This window comes from Papio anubis, chromosome 17 (genome assembly GCF_008728515.1).
Source record: "Papio anubis isolate 15944 chromosome 17, Panubis1.0, whole genome shotgun sequence".
In the NCBI taxonomy this organism is placed as follows: Eukaryota; Metazoa; Chordata; class Mammalia; order Primates; family Cercopithecidae; genus Papio; species Papio anubis.
Window position 1 is genome coordinate 56379702 of NC_044992.1, and position 24559 is coordinate 56404260.

At 43.7% G+C, this 24559-nt stretch overlaps 1 protein-coding gene across 9 annotated transcripts in view; it reads right to left on the bottom strand.

Moving 5' to 3' along the window:
• Positions 1-24559, bottom strand: part of TEX2 (testis expressed 2) — a 125261-nt gene that overhangs the window by 70708 nt on the left and 29994 nt on the right. The window contains exon 1 of one of the 9 annotated variants that reach the window (XM_031657684.1): positions 20879-20986. The exons of 7 other annotated variants lie outside the window; for them this stretch is intronic. The gene's annotated coding sequence lies outside the window, so the exon portion shown is untranslated. Of the gene's footprint in view, positions 1-11348; positions 12806-20878; positions 20987-24559 lie in introns of those variants that run through there. One more of the 9 variants, XM_031657683.1, reaches the window with a different exon arrangement.

Below are 24559 nucleotides of genomic sequence, written 5' to 3' on the forward strand. Positions count from 1 at the left end.
GACACCTGAAAAGCTGGGCAGCAAAATGAGATGCCATGCCGACCTTGTGACATGGTACATTCCAACTCTCTTTATTCGTTTATGGCCCATTTACTGGGCGCGAGCCCTAATTACGTAAAAATTAAGACCACACCTGGACTGAGACCACGTAAAAAGAGCCAAAACACAGAGCACACTTCAGGAGTTCTGAGGAGGATGACACCTGTGTGGGAGGTGAGACACCCAACAGGTCTTTGGAACTGATGGGTGAGTTGTAGTGGGATGAGCATGATTAGGCAGAGGGAAGGGACAAGGGCATGAAGATGGCAAAGGGCATGGTGTGTGCAGCCACCTGGCTTTATCCTGTTTCCAGGACACAGTGTGGATGTGGGCAGCAGTGGGAGGCCACTGAGACAAGAGGGGCATCGTGGGGCAGTGGAAAGAGCACCCAGCTTAGACCCAGGACATAGGATCTCCAGTACTTGTCTTTCTACAGCTGACTCTGTGGGACGTTGAACAAGCCAGGGCCTCTCGATGTCCCAGTATCTTCGTCTGTAAAATGGAGCTAGATCTACAGTCCTTTCCAAATTTAAAACCCTACATGTTTATGTTTACAGGTGACTGTATCCAACCCAACACAACACACTTACAGGTAATCTACCGCAATCAACATTATGTGGCTTGCTTATTTCTTTAATTTGAAGAGCTCCTAATTTAAGCCTTCTGCTAAATATTCAGGTTCAAAATGCTGGCAACAGATACTACCAACAAGAGAAATCATAAAACGGGTAGGGGAATAGGAGGGTTTGGGAAACAGTGATCCTGGATCACTAGCAGGAGGAAATATTCCAAGGATGACAAGAATTATATTCGAGGGTCCAGGTGCAACATAGACTCAAGCTGAAACTACACATTTTTCAGTATCAAATATTTGAGAGAAGTTACTCATAGAAACTTCCATACATAGTTTTGTCCAGGCTCATTTGTGACCCTCAGGCTTTCCTATCCTGAATCCAGGAAAAGGGAATGAACTCTATCCACCAACAAAGCAATTTAAATCCAGGAACTGGCAGCAGCCAGAAAAACACAGTCTCGGGTGCAGGACAATCCTTCCCTGTTATCTTAAGCTAAGGAGTTTGTAGGCTTAGTAAGAAGAAAAATACCAGAAGCAACATATGTTTTTCATTTAACTATCACCTAGTTTTATAAGGGCAATTTAAAAAGAAAATTATAGAGATAATTTAAAAAGAAAGTTTGGTATTTGATAATTCTCGGTGGGCTGAAAAACAAACTCATTTAAGTTGCTTTCATAACATAAAAGGATGGTATGTAAGGCTCTGCTGTTCTGAGGCTGCTTCACCCGCAGCGGTGGCTGTAAATGAAGGTAACTGCGGGCACGAGCCCAAGTACAAAGTGCATGATTCTGAGGTTGAACAGAGTGAGTTGGTCCTTCAGGAATCAAGGCAAGAGTGGAGAGGCCCGTCTGCAGTTGAGGGTAAGAAGGCCTGGGAATCCAAGGGCAAAGTCAGGCCCAGTCTAGCGCCAAAGGGTGAAAACAGCAGTGCGTTCAGAAGCCTGCGGTCTCAGCAGTCAGGCCAGGTCCCAGGGAACAAAAAGCTGGCACCAGCTCAGGAAGCAGAGTTATTTTTTGTGTGGAGGTCATCAGGGCCCTGCTTGCCTAATCCTCCACACATTTGGGCCCCCTGACTGGCCAGGTAAAGCGACCTCTGATCAGACTGGGCCGACAGAGCCAAAGGTGGGCCCAAAGGTGACACCCACGCTGGGTGTCAGGTGGCCAGATGGGGGCAGGCTCTGGCTCACTGTTGTTATTATCCTCCAGGGCTCACTCAGATAGTGGCCTCAGAGGTTCATAGTAAATGCCCCTAAACCCACACTGACCAAAGCCTGGCTCCACTTCTCTAGATTTTTACTAAAATAAGCCACACAAGGCCGGAGCATTACTACTGCTCTTTAAAGACGAGAAAATGTCCAGGCTTCTGTTTGCTCATCTGCAAAATGAAGGGATTAGGCTAGATAAACGAAGACTGCTTCCAGGCCCCATACTGCTGGGTAACTGAGTGTACTAGAACCAGAGGCCATGGTTTGGACTCTACACAACCTATCAAGTGGTCACTGCCTCTGCCTCCTTCTGGGGACCACTCCAAGCTTCCTTTTCTCTCTGTCCTCCCAATGGCTGGCTGCTAAGGCCAACTGAGCCGACCCTCCCACAGCCACAGCCATGCAGGACAGCCGAGGCCAAGAGGAAGGACCTGACTGAGCCCAGGAAGACTACATGGTTTGTCCAAAGGCACAGCACTGACAACTTGGGCTTCCTGACACTGAAGCCCGATGCCCTTCTGCTGTGGCAGGGTGCCTTCTCAAACATGTCACACACGCTCTTTATTCCTGCTTTGTCCCAGCCTTTGTACCTGCCCTCTGTGCTCCATCATGGACAGCTCGCTTACAAGCTAAGACCTCAGTTCTCAACCAGCAGCATGTGACTGGTCGCATTGAGAAATGAAAGGTCTCATTATCCATCTGACAATCTGGTACCATATAAAATGGCTAGCCTCCTGCCCTCTACTCCTGAAACTCAATTATACTCAGGCTCAAAAAAAGAGACAAGCTTCTCTCCAGCCCTCAGGAACTGAAAGGCCAAAAAAGAAAGCTTCCTTCTCAACAGTCTCTTTTTCCCATAGTTCTAGCAGACTACAAAGCCCTCGGGTTTTAACACTGACCCCCCATGCCTTGTGATGGGAAGGGGGGCTGTAGCTCATGTTGTCGACGGGCTCCCATAGGTATCATTTCCTGCTGGAGAGGTGTTTAAGCAGAAGTCTGACATGATCAAAGTGGTACGCAAAATTAATCACATCCCGTCCCGTCCCAGACTGGATGAGAGTGGCGGAGGCAACATGGAAAAACAGGTCTGGAGTCTGGTGTCTGGGAAGGCAGGCTCCATTATCAGGCCCACAATTCTGCTGAACGCAACTAACAATGAATACGTTGAAAAAAAAATTTCTGAACGGCTGGGCACGGTGGCTCACACCTGTAATTCCAGCTACTAGGGAGGCTGAGGCACAAGAATTGCTTGAACCTATGAAGCAGAGGTTTCAGTGAGCTGAGATTGTGGCACTGCACCCCAGCTTGAGTGACAGAGTAGACTCTGTCTCAAGGAAAAAAAAAAGATGTCTGTGAGGCTTTGAAGCTTCAAGAACTGAGCAAGGAATAACAGTGCAGAAACTAAAGAAAACAGGAACCCCAAGGGATGAGCTCTAGAGAAGCCACCTTGCCCTCAAGCACGGCCCAGCCTGGCAAAGGACACTTTCACTTTTTTTTTTTTTTTTTTTAAAGACAGAGTCTGGCTCTGTCACCCAGGCTAGAGTGCAGTGGCACAATCTCGGCTCATTGCAACCTCCGCCTTCTGGGTTCAAGTGATTCTCCTGCCTCGGGCTCCCAAGTAGCTGGGACTACAGGTGCCCACCACCACACCTGGCTAATTTTTGTATTTTTAGTAGAAATGGGGTTTCACCGTATTGGCCAGGCTGGTCTTGAACTCCTGACCTTGTGATCCACCCATCTTGGCCTCCCAAAGTGCTGGGATTACAGGTGTGAGCCACCACACCTGGCGGCCTTTCACTTTAACAGCCTCCTGAGCAGAAGTCAACATCCAGGGCTGGCCAGCGTGGAACACCAACTGGAGACTCTTCCTCAAGGAGCCAGGACTCCAAAGGACTACAACTACCTGGTAACAGCTGAACCAGAGCAAACCAGGCCTCACTTAGACTGGAGGCCTAGGTTTGCCTCCTCTGAAAGAACCAGGGAATCTCAACCATGAGCTTCTTTCAAGGTGATCTTGAACCAGAAATACCTCCAGGGACCTGGCAGAAGAAATTATCTCCCCACAAAAGCAAAACACTTTCATCTGAAGCCTCAAGTTATTCCTAGAAATATTTTCTCAAATACAAGGAATGGTAAGAACATAACCAAAGGTAACCAAGCAGATGAGGAAACAAGAATAAGGACCAGCAGAAATGGAACATGACAGAAAAATAAGGACTTCGGATAATGGAATTATCAGGCATAGACTTGTTTTTACAAGTATGCATCAAGATGAGTTTAAAATATCTACAGGGAGGCCAGGCATGGTGGCTCACGTCTGTAATCCCAGCACTTTGGGAGGCTGAGGTGGGTGGATCCCTTGAGGTCAGGAGTTTGAGACCAGCCTGGCCAACATGGCAAAACCTCATCTCTACTAAAAATACAAAAATTAGCTTGGCATGGTGGCGCATGCCTGTAATTCAAGCTACTCAGGAGGCTGAGGCACAAGAATCGCTTGAAACCAGGAGAAGGAGGTTGCGTTAAACTGAGATTGGGCCACTGCACTCCAGCCTGGGCAACAGTGAGACTCTGTCTCTAACATAGCATAACATAACATAACATAACATAACATAAAATATCTATAGGGAGAATCACAGGCAAGCAGACCAGTTTTAAGGCTATTCTGGCAGCCTAAGCAGGAGGTAAGAAATGCCTAACCTAGAGGAGTGGATGTGGAGCTGGCAAGAAAAGGCAGATGGAAAGAGAAGGAAAAGAACGAAACAACAGGACCAGATGGAAGGTTGGAAAGGAAAAGAAAACATGAGGAACAGTCTAAATTGACTTCAGTCACTAAAGAGATAAGTCTAGTTCCCGTGAAGGCAGGCAGGGGAGATAAGGGACGTGGTATGCAGGTAATGCTCCTCCCCTCACCCACTCAGAGATGTCCACATCCTAGTCCCTAAAACCTGTGAATCTGATACTTCCCATGGCAACAGAGATTTTGCAGATATGATTGAGATGGAAAGATTATCCTGGATTGCCTGGGTGGGCCCAAAGTAATCACAAGTGCCCTTAAAAGATAAAAGGAAGGCAGAAACTCAGAGAAGGCGATGTGAAACAGAAGCAGACATCAGAGTAATGAGAGGAAGGAGCATGAGCCAAGGAATGCGGGTGGCCTATGGAGGGGAAGAAAATATCTGCAAATCATTTATCTGATAAGGGGTTAATATACAAAAAATATAAAGAACTCGAATAACAACTTGACACCTTATACAAAAACTAACTCAAGACGGATTAAAGACTTAAACGGAAAACCCCAAAACTATAAAAACCCTAGAAGAAAATCTAGGCAATACCATTCATGACATAGGCACAGACAAAGATTTCATGATGAAAACATCAAAAGCAATTGCAACAAAAGCAAAAACTGACAAATGGAATCTAATTAAACTAAAGAGCTTCTGCACAGCAAAAGAAACTATCATCAGAGTGAATAGGCAACCTACAGAATGGGAGAAAATTTTTGTAATCTATCCATCTGACAAAGGTCTAATATCCAGAATCTACAAGGAACTTAGACAAATGTACAAGAAAAAAAAAAAACCATTAAAAAATGGGCAAAGGACATGAAGAGACACTTCTCAAAGGACATTTATACAGCCAAAAAAACTATGAAACAGATGAAAAAAGCTAAACACCATTGATCATTAGAGAAATGCAAATCAAAACCACAATGAGATACATCTCACACCAGTCAGATGGCAGTTATTAAAAAGTCGAGAGAAAACAGATGCTGGTGAGACTGTGGAGAACTAGGAACACTTATACACTGTTGGTGGGAATATAAATTAGTTCAACCATTGTGGAAGACAGTGTGGCAATTTCTCAAAGACCTAGAACCAGAAATACCAGTTGACCCAGCAATGCCATTACTAGGTATATACCCAAAGGAATATAAATCATTCTCTTATAAAGATACATGCACACAAATGTTCACTGCAGCATTATTCACAATAGCAAAGACATAGAATCAACCCAAATGCCCATCAATGATAGACTGGACTAAAAAAAATGCGGTACATGTACACCACGGAATACTATGCAGCCATAAAAGGAAATGAGATCATGTCCTTTGCAGGGACATGGATGGAGCTGGAAGCCATTATCCTCAGCAAACACAGGAACAGAAAACAAAACACCGCATGCTCTTACTTATAAGTAGGACCTGAACAATGAGAACACATGGACACAGAGAAAGGAATAACACATATTGGGGCCTGTCAGGGGGCAGGAGACGGGGGCAGGAAGAGGGAGAGAGTATCAGGATAAATAGCTAATGCATGTAGGGGTTAACACCTAGGTTGACAGGTGCGGCAAACCAGCATGGCACACATTTATCTATGTTTGTTAACATAGGTACGTCCTGCACACGTATCCTGGAACTTAAAATTAAATTACATTTTTTTATAAATGGGCAAAGGACTTGAAGAGACAATTCTCCAAAAAGACATACAAATGGCCAACAAGCACATGCACAGATGCTCCACATCACTAGTTATTAGGAAAATGCAATTAAAACCACAATGAGATATCACCCCACATCCAATAGGATGGCTACAATTAAAAAAGAAGAAGAAAAGAAGTGTTGGCAAGGTTGTACAGAGATTAGAGCATTTGTGCACTATTGACAAGACTGTAAAATGGCACAACTAGTATGGAAGTTTCTCAAAAAGTTAAAAATAGAACTACCATATAATCCTCCAATCCCACTTCTGGGTATATTTAAAGGTGTTAAGTTGTTTGTTATATATCCAAAAGAATTGAAAGCAGGGTCTCAAAAAGATATTTGCACACCCATGTTCACAGCGGCATTTTGGACAATAGCCAAGAGGTAGAAGCCACCCAAGTGTCCACTGACAGATGAATGGACAAACACAAGGGAGTATTATTCAGCCTTAAAAGGAAGGAAATCCTGTCACATGCTACTACATGGATGAACCTTGAGGACATTAGGCTAAGTGAAATAAGCTGACTAGTCACATAAAGACAAATACTGTATGATTCCACTTACAAGAGGTATCTAAAGTAGCCAAATTCATAGAAACAGAAACTGGAATGAAGATTACCATGGGCTGGCAGAGGAGGAAATGGGGAGATATTTTTTAATGGATACAGAATTTCAGTTTTGTAAGATGAAAAAGTTCTGGAGATTGGTTGTACAGCAATGTGAATATACTTAACACTACTGAACTTATAAATGGTTAAAATGGTAAAATTTTGCTATATGCATTTTACCATAATTAAAAATAAAATTTGAAGGCCAGTATATGTGCAGGTTAGTTACATTCAAAAAAGCAAAAACTGGCTGGGCGCAGTGGCTCACGCCTGTAATCCTAGCACTTTGGGAGGCTGAGGTGGGCAGATCACGAGGTCAAGAGATTGAGACCATCCTGGCCAACATGGGGAAACCCATCTCTACTAAAAATACAAAAATTAGCTGGGCGTGGTGGTGGGGGCCTGTAATCCCAGCTACTCGGGAGGCTGAGGCAGGAGAATCGCTTGAACCTGGGAGTCACAGGTTGCAGTGAGCTGAGATCGCGCCACTGCACTCCAGTCTGGCAACAGAGCAAGACTCCAACTCAAAAAAAAAAAAAAAAAAAGGCAAAAATTGAGGTCAAGATGGGAGGACTGCTTAAGGCTAGGAGTTCGAGACCAGCCTGGTCAACACAGGAGACCCATCACTATTTTTAAAAAAATAAATAATATAAAATTTTAAAAGATTTCACTCTTCAAAACTACAAAGAAATAATACTCCGAACTACTTATGCCAACTAAAACAATTCTATCCAAAAACCTCACATTGTTCTTTAGAGTTTACACTACAGTGTGGTTAAGTTCTAAGATAATAGATGTAAATGTATTTATGCTCCCATACATTTGGTGGGGAGGAGGAAGCTGGTGGGGGGGAGGCTATTTAGAGCCAAATGCTCTCTAAACCTTAGCCTTGATCAGGTATGTTTCCAGAAAGCAGGATGTCTCAAACTCTTCTGCTGATGGGTTCTTCCTAAGGACTCTGCCAGAATCCTCCCTTAAGGTTGCTATCCCTATGAAGAAGGTCATCTCTCCCACTAAGACTGAGAAAGCCTCTAATAAGGGCTTCTCTCTCCAGAATTTATGTAGGATTCTGTTCTACCTAGTTTACAAATGAGTAGCTGCCTTCTAACTTAACTCATACAAAACAAAGGCCTCAAACGGGAGCCAACTGTGCTCTGTATCAGTGGAGTCAGAGCGAGCATACAAAACAGCAATGAAGTTGATTTGCTTTCTAGTCACCCAAAAAGGTCATCATCATTAATTAGGCCGTGAAAAACCAATCGACAATAAATCAGACTGTATAATAAAAAATGAAGAGCCATTTCAAGATACAATATTAGCATTTATTACTTCCAAGATAATAATAATCTCACCAAATCTGGCTTTTTTTTTTACTTTTTTTCTTTGGTCTCATTTTCTACTAATAACTGCCCTTCCTAGCTCTATCTGTCCTTGAAACAATTCAATCCTTGGGTCCTAGAATCAGAGCCATAAAAAGAGAAGATGGTTCCTCCCAGGCCACTCAATTATCAACAACACCTGTTTGTTCATAGCAAACACACTAGGCCAAATAGTAGTGTGGCCATTAATATTATTTACTTCTAATTCATATACTAGATTAGAGGAAGTACTGGAGGAAGGAATGAGAGACAGGGTAAGACAAGGAGGGAAGAAAGCAAATTTCATTGAAAATGGAATTAGCCTCCAGATACAGTGAGCATGGTAACACAGCATCTTTTTTTTGTTTTTAGATGGAGTTTCACTCTTATTGCCCAGGCTGGAGGGCAATGGCGCGATCTCGGCTCACTGCAACCTCCAGTTCCCAGGTTGAAGCGATTCTCCTGCCTTAGCCTCCAGAGTAGCCGGGATTACAAGCACCTGCCACAACACCTGGCTAATGTTTTCTATTTTTAGTAGAGATGGGGTTTCACCATGTTGGCTGGGAGGCCAAGGCAGGTAACACAGCATCTGAAGGGGCAAGCCTGGTGTGGAGTGTGCTTCCTTTCTCGAGACCATCCCTAATCCTTCAAGGTCATTATTAACATTCTTTGTCTTTGTAAAATTCAGCCTGTTAGGCATTTGCTGCCTCTGAACAAGCTTGCATTTGGACATCTGATGTATGAGTACCATCTGCTAGCTTGGGCTATGTCAGTCAACAGTTTCAATCCAAAAGCTCCTGGCAGAGGAAAAAAGGCAAGCTGCATTCTATTGCAGAGGATGTCTTCATACCTCTTACCTGTGTGTTTTTTAATAGGAGTTGGTTTTGTAAAAAGGAGGGAAAAGGCTACAAGATTCTGTATTTTTCTGCCTTGATGCCACAGAGCAAACAGTGAATCTGGTCAAAACCAACCAGGGCAGGAAGGTCTGATTTAGCCTACAAATCTCAAGTACATCTTAATAGCTATCCCTTGATTCATTTAAATTCAATGAAGCAGCTGAGAATTGCCAGCAGCCATTTTAATCTGTTAATACTCCACCTCACAAACAAAAATCAATATTATATTGTAGATAATGAACTAGCTCTAGCCTTAGTTTCATTTAAAGAAAAGAAAAAGACAAGACTCTATCTTCAGTACCGGCAAGAAACTTCGAAATCCTTTGCAATTAGTTGTTAGGTTCCCAGGCCCCTACTCACCATCTCTTCCAACCCAGCAGGGTCCTGCACCACCACCAACACAGCACAGGGTTTAGACTAAGAAACTAGCATGTCCACTCTCTTCCACCACCGCATAGACCTTTTACCTGCCATGAAGAAAGCCCACTCTGGGAAGGGTGCCACATCCCAGAGGAAAAGGGTTTGAAAGCACCAATACAAGTAGAATTTTGCTTTATAGATTGCTAGACGGTTCAAATAACAAAATCAAATTCAATTCACAATAACTCATTGAAAACCAGGTTATGCGTTCAGCACAACCATACAAGGCCTGTGGAGGTTTATAAAACATAATAATGGGCCGGGCGCGGTGACTAACATCTGTAATCTCAGTACTTTGGAAGGCTGAGGCGGACGATCAGGAGGTCAGGAGATCGAGACTATCCTGGCTAACATGGTGAAACCCTGTCTCTACTAAAAGTACAAAAAGTTGGCTGGGCATGGTGGTGGGCACCTGTAGTCAAGAATGAATGACCAGTCTTGAACCCTGGTCAAGAATGAATATTATTTTAAATTTCTGCCCATTCAATGGGCAGGGAAAAGATATCTCAATGCTTTGATAGTCACTTCATACTTTTCCTTCATTTGCTTCTCCTGTTAACTGGTCATTCATATTTCTTGCCCAAGGACTTTTGTTATTCACTTCTTTATCAAGGATAGTTAATACTTTGTCCATTGTGTGTGTTCCAGATATTTCCTTCCATCACTGACTTGCCTTTTAATAGTATGGGTTTTTCGGTTTTTTTAGTATGCGAAGTTTTACATTTTGAGATGTTGAAGCTCTCTATCTTTTTCTTTATGGATTCTGGGTTTTATAGCTTCCTGAGGAAGCCTTCCCATTCCATCAGCATAAAAACATTTGTCTTTGAAATATTTTTAGAAAACACTGACCAAAGTGTATATAACACACATATTGCTCTGTTTCCCATACAAGGATCTAAATTTTAACTTTGGAAAAACTGACTGATATGGACAATCATTTCTCTGTATTTTCTAGCTATAATAAACTGTAAAGCATTGAATTTATTCCTTTCAAATCATATTAGTAAATTAGACAACCTAGCTTCCATCTAGGTTGATCACTGGCCATTCAGCTTCTCCATGTGAGGAAGGTATTTCAGATTAATTCTTCAAAAATTGAGAAAACTCTTTGCGAACTCAAAAAAATTAGCCATTTCCCCCAGCCAAAAACACTACTTTTCACACAGGCATCAGCAGACTTAACCTTGATATAGGGCAGTAAATTTGCCAAGTGTAATCTTACATCAGAATTTTATTTATAGGTAAGGCATCTGAGGCCCAAAGAAGATAATTTTTTAAAAACCAGGTTTAAGATGTGTGCATGCATGTGTGCACGTGTATATGTGCATGTATGTGTGCACACGTGTGTGCAGGGGAAAGAATGGGACTGAGGAAAATAGGAATTGATGGGAGAAATAAGAGAAGGCATGGTGGAAGGTTTCCCAGGGGCCCCGCGTGAGGTGCCCTGCCAAGACAAAGTAGAGAGTACATTCTAAGTGGAAGAGAGAGCAGAAGAAAAGGAACAGAGGCAAGAAACCCAGAGCCATGTTCAAAACTGGCAAGGTTAAGAGATACCAGATCCTGGCACAGGCATGGTCCTGAGCTGGCCGGCTGGGCTGGCCACCCCATGGTTCCCTGAGGAGAACCACTTGCCTATAGGCCCTGAGGGGGAACATTTCCCACTCAACTCTACCTCTGTCAAGAAAGGATTGCACAGTGATAAGATGATTGGGATTCAGACAATTGTTCAGTTAGTAGTTAATCAGTCATTGAAAATACAGACCATGTGAGGCCATAAGGCAGCAGAGGGAGGAGCTCCACAGAGGACCACAGCCCTCAAATGGCCCTCAAATGACAGTGACGGAGCTCCCCACTTCACCTCCCTGAGCCTGGGGTTCTGCTGTAAACTGAGGGAACCTTCCTCCATTGTCTTCAAGGAATTTCCCAGAAGGCTCTAAATTCTATGAGTCTGACTCAATTTCCATGGAACAGAACATACTTAGAGTCCTACTTTTCTCTTTTGTAACAAGAGAAATTCTTGGCAACTGTTAAAGTCAAGCAAAGGAAACCAGAGTGCATGTCAGCCGACTAATGTGCCTAAGGCAATTAAGTCAAAATATTTTTCAAATAGTATTGAAACAGCTCATCTCCCATTAACAAATACTTCTAGACTTTCCAGACTTGTCTTGCTTAGCCCAGCTGTAGAAACATCCCTTACGTTTGCTGGCCATTAGGTGGAGAGTTTCCAACCTACGAGAATGAGCTGCAGATCAGCCACACCTGCCTGTGCTCGGGCAACAGAGGACAGGCATCAACCCGTCCTCCTCAGCAGCCCCTATCCTTCCCCCACCTACTGCCAAGCAGTACAGAAGGTGACTCCGAGGCTGCTCCTGCTCTGGCTGTGAGGGGCTGAACTCCATGGGGCTCTCTATCCCAGTGCTTCATTAGTTCTCACTCTGTACAAACATCACTCCAAGCACCACCTCTCAGCCTCACTGAGAATCTTGAGTCTCCCACCAAGTACCGTATATGTGCTTCAGGCGACCCTGTGTGGTCACTGATGTGCCCATTCAAGTCTGAAAAACTTTGAGGATGACTAAAGGACAGAACCAAAGAAGAGACTGAATGCAGGCTGGCCCTTCACACCACTCTGCCCTAGGAAAACTAACAAAGCCCCATGTGGACAGGACCGTCTCTGGGGCTCCTGTTCGCCGGCAGCATCCACTCTATCTTGTTTCAGTATTAAGCTTCTGTCACTTTAATGCATATTAATAGATGTATTTGTCATTATTAAGGTGGAAGGTGGTTAGATCTCTGAAGGGAGGTGAGAACTGAATAGGTCCTGGGGTGCAACACAATTGCATAGAAAACCTGGTTAAGAACTCAAACTCTGAAATTAAACAGACCCAGCTTTGGATTCCAGTTCCGCCTCTTATCAGTGTGTCACCCTGGACAAGTTACGACAAAGGCCTCTTTTTCCTCACATATAATGCAGACAATAGTGCCTATCTCATAGGGGCTGCTGGGAGAATTAAGACATAACACTTAACATATGTAAGTTACTATTATCGGCATCCACAGCAGGTGTGTGCACAACTTTTTATCTGTGCCGACTTGGCCTGTGGACTCACCAGCACGTTATCTGGGATCAAATAGACAGCTTGTTTCCAGCCTTCTCTAATCACCAGCACCAGACTGTCCTGACTGTCTGACTTTAGGTTTAGTTCAGGCAGCTGTGACCATTAAGAATAACAAACACGGCCGGGCGCGGTGGCTCAAGCCTGTAATCCCAGCACTTTGGGAGGCCGAGACGGGCGGATCACGAGGTCAGGAGATCGAGACCATCCTGGCTGACACGGTGAAACCCCGTCTCTACTAAAAAATACAAAAAACTAGCCGGGCGTGGTGGCGGGCGCCTGTAGTCCCAACTACTGGGGAGGCTGAGGCAGGAGAATGGCGGGAACCCGGGGGGCGGAGCTTGCAGTGAGCTGAGATCCGGCCACTGCACTCCAGCCTGGGCGGCAGAGCCAGACTCTGTCTCAAAAAAAAAAAAAAAAGAATGACAAACACAATGACAATGTAAAAATATGTATTGTACATATACATCGTAATATAAAATGAAAAGGCAGAATTTAGGATGATGTACATCACCTAGGTAAATGAACACAACAGGATCCTAGGAGGCTTATAAAGACTAAGTATTAATAGTTGGTGTTTCGTGGTGAAAGAGTTATTGTTGTTAGATTTCAGTGAAAAGCTGATTAAAAGGATCGTTTTTAAATGAGAGCTGTGGATAAGATCTGTAGTTTCATCAACCTCCTTTTTTTCTGTCCCCTCCCCATGTTGGCCACATGTTTTTGAACATTCTTACACTGTTTACCAGTAAACTGATTAATTCTGTGTATTATTTTTCCATTTCATTACTGATCCAAATTTTAATCAACAATCCATATTTATAAGGGGTTCATAATGACATCATAAAAATCAAGTCACTGCCGCAGGTGTGATAATAAGCATAGCTGACAAGCAAGAAACAATCAGTGGCTTAATTTCGATAGTCAAAGGCACTCACATTCAAGGTCAACCTCATTCTAAAGGTAGTGGAAAGTGAGACCTGGTACCAGCTCTAGTAACAGTGTCTACAGTTAGACCAATCCTGTGTCAGAAACTCCTATTATGTCACCCACAGCCAATCAGAATATTAAGTCAGCATGAAACCTTCCATACAGAATTGCAATTCCAAACAAAAGCAAGGACACTTGATGGTTTGGGTGGCTTTTGTATTCTCATCCTGGGTAAATGCATAGTTTCTATTAAGCCTTTTCAAACGCTGAAAATGGCCCCTGGCTCCCATGGGTTCCTTTGCAGATGACAGGAGCCCAGGTCAGCTCCACCTAGCAGACTGCTGGTGAGACAAGTGATCATCCCTAATCATTACCTTCTTAATCACAGTTCTAAAAGGGCAGAGGCATTTGGGATTAAGGGAAGGGTTAGTGTACCAGAAAATCCTAGAAACATCTTCAACACACAAATGACCCAGCCCACCCCATCCATCTCCAGGCTTATCATGATTGAGGAGTTTCACAACTGATGGATTGGAAGACATTTTTTAAATTCCCCAGTCATCATAAACCTATATGTGCACAACCACACCCACAGCTCCCCCACCCCCAAACACACACAGACACCCTGCCCTAGGGCCCATCCTGGAACTGAGATTCACTGGTGTAAAACAACTTGGACCATTAGAAATGCATGACACTTACTTTATTTTTTTTTTTTTTTGAGACGGAGTCTCGCGCTGTGTCACCCAGGCTGGAGTGCAGTGGCGCGATCTCGGCTCACTGCAAGCTCCGCCTCCCGGGTTCACGCCATTCTCCTGCCTCAGCCTCCGAGTAGCTGGGACTACAGGCGCCCGCCACCATGCCCGGCTAGTTTTTTATATTTTTAGTAGAGACGGGGTTTCACCATGTTAGCCAGGATGGTCTCGATCTCCTGACCTCGTGATCCACCCGCCTCGGCCTCCCAAAGTGCTGGGATTACAGGCTTGAGCCACCGCGCCCGGCCCACACTTACTTTAAAAACACACATGCGGCTGGGCGCGGTGGCTCACGCCTGTAATCCTAGCACTTTGGGAGGCCGAGGCAGGGGGATCACGAGGTCAGGAGTTCAAGACCAGCCTGGCCAAGATGGTAAAATCCCATCTCTACTAAAAATACAAAAATTAGCCGGGCGCGGTGGCAGGTGCCTGTAATCCCAGCTACTTGGGAGGCTGAGGCAGGAGAATCGCTTGAACTCGGAGGGTGGAGGTTGCAGTGAGCAGAGATTGCACCACTGCACTCCAGCCTGGGTGACAGAGTGAGACTCCATCTCAAAACAACAACAACAACCAAAAAACAAGTGCATATGCAGAAAGAGACAATGGAATCACGAGGAACTCAGGTGGAGATATAGTATCAGTTATTCCCTGGCACCAATAACTAGTTAATATAGTCTACACCTACCTTACAAGGCACCATGTTAGAGGCAAGTGCTTTCTAACAGGCTATTGCTATGTAACTACATCAAAGAAGGGCAAGTCTCTATCAAGGTCAATCAACTACTTCAGATATTTAAATGAGGAATCAGAAATGGGCAGCTGCTTCCACAGACACAGGGCACAATCAGACTGTGTCCTGCTCCCGATCTTCACTGCATGTGCCTGCACTGTTTGCCCTTGAGTTGTGGCCTTACCTCCTGGGACCTGGTGCTAACCCCCCAACTCAGATCCTAGGTAGAGAGCCGGCCCCCGCCAGGGCCTCCATGGATGCCCATTCCTGAAGGTCTGTTCCATTGCTGTCTAAAGGCCAAAAGCAGAGCACAAGGCAGAAATGAGGGGTAAGGAAGAAAGGCAAGTGGAATCAAAAAGAAACATGAATGCATAAAGGAACAAGAAAAAGTGTTTCTCGGCAGATTGGGGAAAATAAGCACAAGGAGCATTTCATAACCAGAAATACAAGTACACAGCATGGAACCAAATTGTGTAATCTAATTCTGGAGGTGCCATAAACCTGATGGCTACATTGGGGTTCCATTTCACATTTCAAAGAAACAAACGCTGTAAAATTGTGATCTTGATGTTTTTCTGTTCACAGGTCTAATAACTGCCTAAGAGCAGTATCCTGCCCTTTCCAGATGATTAGTGTTGAGTTTGTTGTTGGGTTTTTTTCTTCCAGCTTATGGGAGTCTCAGAGAGCACTGTCTGCCAAAGCAAAACGCCAAAACAGGAGCAGAACTTTGTGGCCATCCATGTGCAATTAGGAGCCCATTAAATACCACTCAGATAACTCAACATCCGAAATCATCCTCCACGGTGCAGCTGACAGCTGAGGCTAATGGGAAAAAACACCAGCTCAGGAGCAGCCTCACTGGGTCTGGATCTGGATCTGTTGAACGAGGACCATGATGGTAAAACTCCATCCCTCAGCTTGTTGGGAGAAAGAATGAATGGGACGGCACTTCATACACTGTCAATTTAGGCAGTGGCAGCACAGGAACATCATAATTAACCACACTGCTCTCTCCCCATGGATCTTTATGATGGAGTAAATTACACCAAGAAATATTACTACTTGTTCTCAAAAGATTCTATTGATTTGGCAGTTACTTGATTTAAATACAAAGATATAATGGTTATTTATTTCTTCAGAAAATACAGGTATTCTTTTTTCTCCAAAAACATTATGATTGCCATTTTAATTCCTGTGGTAAAGAACACCTTTAGGTACTGGGCAGCGCATGACCCAGTTCAGTAAAGCGGCAGGAATTCTTCTTGGAAAAAAGGGCCATAGAGATCCAAGTCAAACGCAGTCCTGATCTGTGAAGATGTATCAGAGGGACCCTGAACCAATGAGAACAACCATCAACGTTTCTGACTGCCAGCCCTCGAGCTAAGCACTTTACCAACATCCTAACACTATCCCACCTAAGCCTCACAATTCTGCCAGGTAGGTACTATCATCATTTCCACATTTAATACACAAAAAGAAAGCGGTTTAGGCAACTCACCAAGGTAACAAAGCTACTAACTAGCAAAGCTAGGACTCAGGCTCCAAGGCCATCCTCTTAACCACTGGGCAGCACTGCCTCATGTGGATATTTCCATTGCCAAACCAATCTGGAGCCAACAGAAGCTTTCTGCAGGTGCTCTGTGCTCCAAGAAAGTGTTCCGTCCACTCAGTACTTACTGAGCACATCACTGGAAAGACAAAGACCTTCGCCCTGTCTACCCGGGGGGAACTCAATTCTGGGGGACCTTGAGTCTAAAGACAACTCAGGCAAGCACTGAGAGGTGCTTTTAAAAAATCACAGTAATTCACAGACCAGGCTATAAAGCACTTTTGTCTACTGTGATAGGCCCCTCAAAACTTGTTTGGGGTAAGAAACCTGTTTGGGGTAAAAAACATTAGGGATACACATGTTCCATAGTGTGAAGACTTTCTTACAAGATAGTAAACCACAGTTTATAGCAAAAAGAAACCCAGCAGGCCTAGATCATCCCTGAGTACGACCTATTCTATTCTGCTCCTCTAATTCATTGCTATATGTAAGTAAATGTTCTACTATAAGTAATAAAATCGTAACAACTCCCAAATTCTGCACATCCCTTTTTGAGTGCTATGGGAACATATTTCCATCTTTAGGGAAGTTGGTTACATTAGCCTAGGACTTTACCGAGACACAAACAAGCTGTATCAGATGAGCTTTCCTATGAAATTCCATCTGTAGCAAATGTTCATCCACATTACTGTTACCTGGGGACTTTGTTGATGACTCTGTCTTCCCCTTTACACTGGCCACCTCAGGCAGCCGCTACACAGATTTTTCCCTATGCAAACTCCTCCTTGAAATAGCAATCTAAACGGCTCAAGGTGCAGCTGGCCCTCCATACCCACAGGTTCCACATCCACAGATTCAACTAACTACAGATCAAAAATATTCAGGGAAAAAAAAAAACAACTAAAAAAAATACAAATTTTAAAAACAATACACAGTATAACAGCTATTTACACAGTATTTACGTCCTATTAGATATTACAGGTAATCTAGAGATTATTTAAAGTATATATGAGGGCTGGGCCCAGTGTAATCCCAGCACTTTGGGAGGCTGAGGCAGGAGGATTGCTTAAACTCCAGGAGTTTGAGACCAGCCTGAGCAACACGGTGAGACCCCGTCTCTACAAAAAGTTTTAAAAATTAGCTGGGTGTGGTGGCTCACGCCTGTAGTCCCAGCTACTTGGAGGCTGAGTGGGAAGGATCACCTGAGCCCAGGTTGACACTGCACTCCAGGCTGAGCGACAGAGCAAGACCCTGTCTCAAAAAATTAATTAACTTAAAAATAAAGTATATGGGCCGGGCGCGGTGGCTCAAGCCTGTAATCCCAGCACTTTGGGAGGCCGAGACGGGCGGATCATGAGGTCAGGAGATCGAGACCATCCTGGCTAATACGGTGAAACCCCGTCTCTACTAAAAAATACAAAAAACTAGCCGGGCGAAGTGGCGGGTGCCTGTAGTCCCAGCTACTTAGGAGGCTGAGGCAGGAGAATGGCGTGAACCCGAGAGGAGGAGCTTGCAGTGAGCTGAGATCCGGCCACTGCACTCCAGCCTGGGTGACAGAGCAAGACTCCGTCTCAAAAAAAAAAAAAATAAATAAAGTATATGGGAGGATGTGCATAGGTTATATGCAAATACAACACCATTTTATGCAAAAGACTTGAGCATTCTCTGATTTTGGTATCCATGGGGGATCCTAGAACTAATCTATAGATACCGAAGAACAATTACACTACAATACAGGAATTAATTTTAAAATAACACCTAAAGATAAACTCTTATTTTTCCCTCAATTTATTATGCACACAAACATTTGGAGTTAGCTACAGATCTATGGCTCTCTTAATTTGACAATTTATTCACTGTTAAAGCTCTGTTTGCACAAACATTTTAACGTAAGCCAAATCTTGATAGTTGGACACATGGAATTTGAGCTCTGAGAGTGGAGGCAATGATTGAATATTCCGGACTTGTTTCCTGTCTTATAATTTGCAAAGTAGTGCAGTACTCAGATTAACCTCAGGGAGCTTAGAGAGGGGTGAGGAGCAAGAAAATCATATAATCAATGCAAGAACTAGGAAGTGATGTGAAGGGCATCAAGAGATCACAGCCAGCAGGGAAATCTGATCTGTTTTCAGTATTAATCACAGAAGGGACCCTTGAGCAAGTGGGCATTGGGCTGACATCTCCAGGATGAGTCGAGCTGGCTAAGTAATGGCAGCGTGGGCATTCCAGAAAAGAGAAAGGTAAGAGCAAGGGCCTGAGGCAGGCGCAGAGCCTCGTGGGGGAATCTGAAGCAGCTTCTGGGGAGTGAATATGACACACACAGTATGAGACAGGAGTGGGGCAAGGGCTGGGTCATGCAGGGCCTTGAAGGCCACATTGAAGATCTAGTCTTTATCCTAAGGGCAAGGAGGAACAAGTGAAGGCTTATTGTATGTGGGCTGGAGACAGGTATGAAGGTGACCAGATGTGTATTTTGAAACGCTTATTCTGGCTGTAGTGTGGAAAATAAACTGGAAAGAGGCAAGAAGGGGTTCAGGAAGGTCAGTTAGACTCTAACAACATTTTAAGTGAGAGACAATGGTAGCAAGGACTAGGGGTGTAGCTGTGGAGATGGATGAAGGGATTTGAGATTAGGAGATGAAATGCATGGAACTTGATAGGCTGCATATGGGAGTAGGGAAGGTGTTCTTAAACCCTAGGCTTTGGGCTACAAGACTGCGAGGACAGGCTCCCATTCACCAAGTCTGGGAATTTGAGAAGGGCTGGGTTTCAGAGAACATGGTAGGTTCAGTTTGGGACATTTTATTCTGAGATACTTGGTGACCTCCCAGTGTGAGTATCAGAAAGGTGTTTAAAGTTCTAGTTCAGTAACTGAAACTATTACATGTCCACCCAGATAGGAGACTAACAGTTCCTTACAAATAACCTACAACCAGCAGAAAAAGAACTTGTTGAACGATGAAGTATTTTCATCATTGTTAGAAGTCATGAATTTCTAATAAAACTGCATAAGCAACATCTATAATAAAACAATTTCGGCCAGGCGCGGTGGTTCATGCCTGTAATCCTAACACTTTGGGAGGCCGAGGTGGGAGAATCACGACGTCAGGAGTTCAAGACCAGCCTGGTCAACATGGTGAAACTCTGTCTCTTCGAAAAACACAAAAATTAGCTGGGAATGGTGGCAGGTGCCTGTAATCCCAGCTACTCAGGAGGCTGAGGCAGAAGAATCGCTTGACCCTGGACGCGGAGGGTGCAGTGAGCCATGATTGTGCCACTGCACTCCAGCCTGGGTGACAGTGCGAGACTGTCTCAAAATAAATAAATAAATAAATAAATAAATAAATAAATAAATAAAAATAAAATAAAAGAAGACCATTTCAAAACTATCTGTGTAAGTTCAACTTTTTAAAATATATCTTTCAAGAGAAAGTTAATTCCATCTACTATTCAAGATAAAAATTCTTTAAATTTTGGCATTCTAATTTAAACCAGTGTATTAGTCCGTTCTCATGCTGCTATGAAGGAATACACAAGACTTGGTAATTTATAAAGAGAAGAGGTTTAACTGACTCACAGTTTCACATGGCTGGGGAGGCCTCAGGAAACTTACAATCACGGCAGGAGGCACCTCTTCACAGGGCAGCAGGAGAGAGAATGAGTGCCAAGCAAAGGGGGAAGCCCCTTATGAAACCATCAGCTCTTGTGAGAACTCACGATCACAAGAACAGCATGAGGGTAACCACCCCATGATTCAATTACCTCCCACCAGGTCCCTCCCATGACGTGTGGCGATTATGGGAACTACAATTCAAGATGAGATTTGGGTGGGGACAGAGCCAAATCATATCAACTAGGCAGCAAACAAGAAACTTCAAAATGGAGAAAGAAAAATAACTGTTTCTTAAAATGAGCAAAGCAGGGTCTTTGCATCACCTAAAAAGCATCACCTAAAAAGTGCACCAATTCACTAAAAGGTTTGAGTTAACTGTAAAGAAAAAAAAAAAGAATTAGATTTTATTGAAGATTTATGTCCCAAACACTTCAAGACACCCCTCACCCCTCATTTAATCTTCATGGCCCTATGAGGCAAGAATTATGCCTCCATTTTCTGAATAAAGAAACTGAGTCAGAGAAATTGAATAATTTGCCTAAGGCATAACTACTAATAAGGGCTGAAATGGAAATCAAACAGATCTAGGCAACTCCTTTTACCAATGCCCAAGACAGGAAAGGAACGAAGCTGCCATTTCCTTGGTGCCAGTCTTCTGCCTTGGAGGTCAGATTATGGGATGTTTACTTCCAGGTTTTTTCTGTTATTACCTGCAATTAAGCAATTATGTTCTTAGTCTCAAAATAACCTTAATTTTTAAAGAACTGTGTTTGTCAATTCAATCCTCTCTGCTTCATCTTCTTAAAAGAGTTTTACCTAGACATATAATCATACCCCAAAAAGCTTTGTAAGTCTGGTTATAACTATTCGCAGAATTTAGATCAAAATGTAAACTGAAACCTGGAAAATACAAATGTTTTTTTCTATCAAATACTACTGCATGTTTCCAAACCAAATCCACCAAATCCACTAAAACAATGATGAATAAACTAACCCTAACTTACAAAACATTTTTCAAAAGCAACTTATTTTCCTAAGGAAATAATGCTGGCCAGGTATGGTGGCTCACACCTGTAATCCCAGCACTTTGGGAGGCAGAGGCAGGCAGATCACCTGAGGTCAGGAGTTCAAGACCACGCTAGCCAACATGGCGAAACCCCGTCTCCACTAAAAATACAAAAATTAGCCGGGCATGGTGGCAGGTGCCTGTAATCCCAGCTACTCGGGAGGCTGAGGCAGGAGAATTGCTTGAACTTGGGAGGCAGAGGTTGCAGTGAGCCAAGATCATGCCAGTGCACTCCAGCCTGGGCAACAGAGTAAGACTCTGTCTCAAAAAAAAAAAAGAGAGGAGGGGAGGAGAGGGGAGGAGAGGGGAGGGGAGGGGAGGGGAGGGGAGAGGAGAGGAGAGGAGAGAGGAGAGGATGAGATGCTATCTGGTAAGGAACTTACCAGGCCACAAAAGGTTAACAACTTGAATTGTTAAATAAGGACTCTATGTGTGCTAACAGGAAATATTACAAGTCCTTACAGATGATAAGTATGTGCACTGCCTAGAAATGTGTAAATGAAATCATGATAAATGAGGGGGAAAATGCAAACGAGTAAGTACACTGACTATACAATGTTTAAAAATGTAAATGAATGCCTGCTATGGTAGGGTCATATGAAGCTTAACTTTCCTCTATGATTTTTATATATACAGATGTATGTAAGTATGTACAGGTGTATAGGGGTGTGTGTGTGTGTGTGTGTAAAGCTCTTTGTTAATAAATGTTTAAAAGCCTATTCATTCTCCAGGAACCTAAGATAACAGCACTTGTCACTGCCCACCCACGGGCCAGCCCACGACACCCTGTCCTGGCTCAGACACCGGGCAAGGTAACTGAGGAGACACTGAAGAGGAAGAGGGTGGAGGTGGAGTTATGAAGAGGAGGGAGCAAGCGGGGCTGTCCTCAGGCAGGTCAGATAGGTGCCTGGTGCAGTAGAAAGAGTATCCACTTCCAACTCAGACTGACCCACTGCAAACTCCAGTTCTGCCCCTCACCAGCTGTGTGACCTCAGGCAAATTACACAATCTTTCTGAGCTTAAAATGAGAAAAATAAAGTCTACCTCCTAGCATTTGCATGGGGAATGAAAGGAATTCTACAAAATTCCTGGCACAGGTGTCTCATTGGATGGGTAGTCCCTCTCCTTCCTTGATCGGTTTAGAGTCAGTTGCCTGGTCGGTGAAGGGAAAAGCAAGGCAAGAGTAACAATAGGGTATTGTGGGGATTAAAGGAAGATGTATGGCAATGGATCTGTCAACTGCAGCCCTATCCAAATACCGATTATTAATGTACTCTGGGACTCTGGAGTAATAGGAATAACTGCAGGGCTGAGCAGGTCACATGCAAAAAAATGTTTGAACAGCAGCAGCATCATTGGCAGTATTATACTGCTGCTTAAAAGACTTAGGATTTCGTGATTCAGTGTTTAAAATGACATTCAGAAGAAAAATCGCCTCAGGCCTACAGCTGCAATCCTTCACCCTATGCCCAGGCTCCCGTGTCTGGGATTCAGGGCCAAGCTGAAGCCAGCTGGCCTCCAGATGCAGTGACCACTCCAGGGAAAGCATTCGGGGTTGTCAGAGCTCATGGAGTGACTGCTGAGGGGTCGGTTCGTGCATCTGGAACAGTTGGGAACTACTGTCTAATGTCTGGCAGCCAGGTTCAGCACTGAGCTCAGAAGCTGCCCAGCGAGCAGGAAGATGCTCAGTTCTGCTTTGAACTGCGGCCAAGAGGCCAAGCGGTAACTTCATCTCTCCTCCAGTTCTTGCCGCAGGAAAACTGACAATAAGGAAAAAACAGATATGGTTGGGTCTCTCTCTCCAAGGGACACTGACACCAAAGTCCTAACTCCTCAAGAGGTCCTTCAGACAAATCTATCAAAATCTCTGCAAAGAGGCCTCACTGAATTCCAAGATCCCAAAGATAATTGTTACTCCTAAAATTTACTGTAGTAAAAATAACAGCAGGTCTCAGCTCAAGTGTCACATCCTCAGAAAGACCTTCCTGACTACCTCATCCTAAAAGTGGGGCCTCCCCATCCCCTTATTATCTTTTTAAAATTATTATTATTTTTTAAAAGCAGGATCTCACTCTATCACCCAGGCTGGAGTGCACTGGTGCAATCATAGCTCGCTGCAGCCTCAAACTCCTGGGCTCAAGCGATCCTCCTACTCAGCCTTCTGAGTAACTAGGACTACAGGCACACACCACTACACCCAGTTAGTTTTTAAATTTTTAAAATAGAGACAGGGTCTCACTGTTGCCCAAACTGGTCTCAAACTCCTCAGCTCATGCAATCTTCCTGCCTCAGCCTCCCAAAGAGCTGGGATTACAGGTGTAAGCCACTGAACCTGGCCCTCTCTTTGTTTTTGAGAATAGTACTGCCTGACATTGCCTACCTGTTACTTGTTGCCCCATAAGAAAATATGCTGTACGTGGCAGAAAGTTAGGTTTATTCACTGCTATGTCCCAATGCTTGCACTGAAATATTTATTAGTTTAATGAATGAATGAATGAACACTGCACATAATACCTAAGTAACCTGTTTGTGTCCTTTTTAGAAAATTCTATATAGTTCAGGAGAGGAATATTTATAGTTGAGTATATTTTACAAGTTGAGCATCAGATTTTAGCTTCCATAATGTAACATTACATCACTGTTGCTATGAGAAAGTGAAATCTAACTTAAAACTCAGATGTCACTACTCAATGGTATCCTTTCCAGGAACAAAAGCCTTTCTAACTGAGGACTGTAACATGGTAACTCTCTCTTCCATAGAACCACTTTGTATGACGTTGTTTCTGCTGGGAATATACATTTATTTTAGGAAAGGGAAAATCCAATCCAGTTGCTGTATCAAAGAAAAGGATCCTTCCAGAAAAGGGAGGAATACTACTTCTGGGTGGTGGTAACTTCTCATATCTTGGTCATACAAATAAAGGCTCCTCTGCAGGATGCAATCTACCAGGGGTTTGGAAGTAGAAATCAAAGGGCTGTTGCCACCAAGAGGACTGCAGTTTCAGACCTGTGGTGCCAGGGCCTGCCTCTGAACCAGAATCATCCTCCTTCTAGCCTGTGGGAAAGTACAGCAAAGGACTTAAAAGCAGGACACATCAAACATATGCAGTTTTCATAAGGTACTTTGTTAAAAACATGTATTCTCAAAACATGTATTCTCAAATTGTGTGACACATAATACAAGCATGCAATGCCTCCATCATAACTAATGTAAAAA